This window comes from Alosa sapidissima, chromosome 1, assembly GCF_018492685.1.
Source record: "Alosa sapidissima isolate fAloSap1 chromosome 1, fAloSap1.pri, whole genome shotgun sequence".
NCBI lineage: Eukaryota > Metazoa > Chordata > Actinopteri > Clupeiformes > Clupeidae > Alosa > Alosa sapidissima.
In genome coordinates this window covers 1,990,819-1,995,818 of record NC_055957.1, presented here as the reverse complement: position 1 = coordinate 1,995,818, position 5,000 = coordinate 1,990,819, and positions in this window count along the sequence as shown.

Genomic DNA, 5,000 nt, shown 5'->3' with positions numbered 1-5,000 from the left:
GTGCGTTTACAGGATTCGTTTGGACGATCGGCCAAGACGAAGCAAAACCTGTGCGTTTAACCCAAAAAGCGTCTCCGTGTGGACGGGGCCTGAGTAAACAAACCTTCATGTTTACTCTTCTATTGAGTAAACAAACCTGCTCCCACCACCCCACTGTCCCCACCTATTTTGGCCATCAAATGCTTGACCTCTTTAGAAAGCTCAGACCCTGCAATTCTGCAGAGGGATACTACATACTACATACTACATACTGCACTATGGCTAGGGTGGAGGGATACTACATACTACATACTGCACTATGGCTAGGGTGGAGGGATACTACATACTACATACTGCACTATGGCTAGGGTGGAGGGATACTACATACTACATACTGCACTAGGGTGGAGGGATACTACATACTACATACTGCACTATGGCTAGGGTGGAGGGATACTACATACTACATACTGCACTATGGCTAGGGTGAAGGGATACTACATACTGCACTATGGCTAGGGTGGAGGGATACTACATACTGCACTATGGCTAGGGTGAAGGGATACTACATACTACATACTGCACTATGGCTAGGGTGAAGGGATACTACATACTACATACTGCACTATGGCTAGGGTGGAGGGATACTACATACTACATACTGCACTATGGCTAGGGTGGAGGGATACTACATACTGCACTATGGCTAGGGTGAAGGGATACTACATACTGCACTATGGCTAGGGTGGAGGGATACTACATACTGCACTATGGCTAGGGTGAAGGGATACTACATACTACATACTGCACTATGGCTAGGGTGAAGGGATACTACATACTACATACTGCACTATGGCTAGGGTGGAGGGATACTACATACTACATACTGCACTATGGCTAGGGTGGAGGGATACTACATACTACATACTGCACTATGGCTAGGGTGGAGGGATACTACATACTACATACTGCACTATGGCTAGGGTGGAGGGATACTACTGTGGTCACTGGGCTGGGAAATGTACTTCAGTAGCTCCTCTCAAATCTCCTTCAGTACAGGGCAGACTGAAGCGTCCCTTACAAAGAGTTAAGGTGAGTGGTGCCCAACAGTTCCTTGCACCACACCAGGTGTTCCCAGAATCCCGCAGCCGAGTAAAGTGTGAGTAACGGTTTCTCTTAAAGGAATTATCCGGAGTAAAATGCACTTTAGATCGATTTACGGATGATTGGGAGTACATACGTTGAGTTGACATCCAAATCATGTCATTCGGATGTGTTTTGAGAAAGTTCGATGTTACCGTTTTTAGTCCCGATTGCCAATTGTGCTCTGGAAATTCACAATTTCGTCGCCGTTTAAAAAAAAAAAAAAAACATAGTCCAGTCCATACAACTTCATTTCAATTTCAAAAGAAATACTGGACTATGTTTTTTTTTTTTTTTTTTTAAACGGCGACGAAATTGTGAATTTCCAGAGCACACTTAGCAATCGACTCCTACGGACTTTCCCCTTAAGATGGCAGCAAAGATGGCAACATTTCCGGAAAGGTACTGGCTTGATGAAATTCATTCTGGACTCTATCCGACCACATAAAGACCTCGGGATACTTCGGTTTGGCTTTAGGGACCCTCTACTCACTACCACGTAAGTGCAATGTTGTTTGGAACTGTAGAAGAGGTATAAAAATAGCGTTTTGTAGCGGCGAAATAATATGCCCTTCTCACTTCCACGCTAAGGAGCTTTGACTAAAAACGGTAACATCAAACTTTCTCAAAACACATCCGAATGACATGAGTTGGATGTCAACTCAACGTATGTACTCCCAATCATCCGTAAATCGATCTAAAGTGCATTTTACTCCGGATAATTCCTTTAAAGGGGTGGTTCAGGATTTTGGACATAAGACCTTATTTCCAAGTAAGCAAGTGTGATATTTATCAGTAGAGACCGTTTTCAGCACGTTTCATCCAGTCACTCTAATTGCAGAGTTCGCAGGTACTAGGCTAGCGCAAGTCAACGGTATGTGCTAGCCTGCCACTAAAGACAGTCTTACCCACTCCAAAGTACACCTGAGGCAAATTCCAGACAATCGATGTAAATGTCTGTGTTGATAGAATAGTGTAAGAAATACAACTACCCTTGCATCGCGTTGCAATAGTTATACTTTGGTCCCTAAAGTTGTTAGTAGTCATTTTGCTACTCAGCGGCGGACTGATATTACCAAGGCTACTACTAGGTATCCCCATTGGAGTGCGCTTTACTGTTTACTTTTCGGCGCAGTACTACTAACCGGAGCAAGTATAATTCCGCCGCTGCTAAGAAACTAGTCCCTCAAAATGTAATGCGATCGTTGAAATGCAAGGATAGAATAACGTTAGAAATAACACTGTCAATACAGACATTTACATCGATAGTCTGGCGTTATAATTTATTTGCCTCGGGTGTACTTTGGAGTGGGTAAGACTGTTTTTAGTGGCAGGCTAGCACATACCGTTGACTTGCACTAGCCTAGCACCTGCGAACTCTGCAATTAGAAGGACTGGATGAAACGTGTTGAAAACGGTCTCCACTGATAAATATCACACTTGCTTACTTGGAAATGAGGTCCTATGTCCAAAATCCTGAACCACCCCTTTAACACCATGTGCGTCCTCTCAGGCCTCATGAGGTCATCTTCATATCTTTCTTTGAGCTCATGGCGTCCCCCACCCAGGGCTGGACAGAAACCCTGAACACACATATATATATATACACAAGGGCGTCGGTTTGGTCTGAGCTTTGGTGGGGACACTACCCACTAACCCCCCGCCCCCGGGGGGAAAAAAAGCTAAGATAAATCAGAGATATGTAGGCTATATTTAACATTTATTTTCTATTTGGTCTGTTATGAAATCATGCCCATTTATAATGCTATAATTTATTTCAAAATCGGATTATACACGGGAATGCATTACACCTTTGTGTTCGGTAAGGTCTGCTGTTTATTCTGATATATGGTTTGTCATGTGTTGCGTGAAGACTGTGTAGGCCTACGATATTCCACCGAGACGAATAGATGTGCAGATGGGCGCAGAGAAAATTATTAAATCTCTTGAAGTTTTTTTTTCTCGCGAACTGTTTATCACAGCAAACAGTGGCTAGCTAGCACCGTTTAAAAGCTGAGAAAAGGCTATTTCATGTGACATGTGTGATGAGAGTAGCCTACTTCTCGAGGAGTTCAACAGAGAAGAATGGGCGAATTTGGACGCACTTCATGGTTGTAGTGAAGTAAAGCTGAAATACTGCATGCTGCGCAGGAGACTGCGGCTCACTGGTAGTTATTATAGGTAACTTAAAATCAGCGCGATTTACCCTTATAGGCTACTGCACATTACAAGATCTGTACGAGATGATCCGCAGCACTGAAGTGAGAAATTATTTAACTCTTTGTGTAGCGCATGTGAGCGCTTTTTCCCCCATTTCAACCTGAATATTGGTGGGGACATTTCAGTCGTAATTTGACATTGGTGTGGACACGTCCTTCGGTCCCCACGCAAATCTACGCCCCTATATATATATATATATATATACTGAACACATCCTGAGCGAGTACCCAGCAGGGGGAGCCAGAGACCAGCAGCTCCCAGAGCCGCATACAGCGAGCGTTTGGCCAACTCAGATCATGTGCCATGTAGGAGACCCCTGACAGATGACTACAGCGCAATCCTATGGGGAGAATAGACTATGTTGAAATGAATTGCTTATTAGGCATATAAATGTTATCATCATCGTATGTATGTATGTATATAAAAGGTCCTTATGGAAATATTCCAGTGTATATTTATCTTCTATATCTGAAATGGGCCTGTAAAATGCCCATTGTAGTGAATGACCATGTCACCCAATAAGTCTTGGAGCAGTAATGACCTCTCAGGTCAAATACAGAGGAGCAGTGGTTACCTGTGTGTGTGTGTGTGTGTTTCTGTGTGTGTACATGCTCCCAACTGGGTTACAGGGAACACCACATCCTGCTGGGAGATATGACTCTGTGTGTGTGTGTGTGTGTGTGTGTGTGTGTAGGAGAGAGAGAGAGTAACACAACATAACTAACTGATGGCTTCATTGAATGAATGACAAATTACTGATGCACCCACTAAACACACACACACACACACACACACACAGAGAGAGAGAGAGAGAGAGAGAGAGAGAAATAAAGAGAGAGAGAGGAACTGCTCATAAAGGAATTATACTCCTATCTGCACTAGCCTGGAGGTCTGCTATATGAAAAAATGTAACATTTACACACACCGCTATATTATATTATATTATATTATATTATATTATATTGTATTATATTATATTATACACACACACACAACACGTGCAGAATAAATGACACAGGCCACAGAATCTCATACTATTGCAGTATGTGAGGATGTGGGTTATACAACAGGGCAATCTCGTCACACACACACACACACACACACACACACACACACAGACAGACACTCACAAACAATAGAAGGAAGTGGCGTGTGTGTGTCTAATGCTGATTGCTGAGCGGTTACGTAAGCACTCATCCCCATCTGTTTCCAGCCTACATGTATATGTGCTCTCTGAGATGCACACACACAGAACACACACACACAGTTCTCAGTACTTTGGCTGTAAGACTGACACAGTCACATGGGACTGTTGTCCTAGTTTAGCCCCTCTTTACAGTCTCACATAAGCTCCCCCTTTAACACACACACACACACACACACACGTGCACATACACACACCAATCCCCAGCCCTGTGGGCTGCTAAGGGAAGCAAGGCCTAATGCACATCCCCTCCCTCCACATACACGTGTGTGTGTGTGTGTGTGTGTGTATGTGTGTGTGTGTGTGTGTGTGTTTGTGTGCGTATGTATGCATGTGTATGTGTTTGTATGTATGTGTGTATGTATGTATGTTTATGTGTGAGTGCGTGCTTGCATATGTATGTATGTGCATGTGTGCGTGTGTATGTGTATGTGTATGTGTATGTGTGTATGTA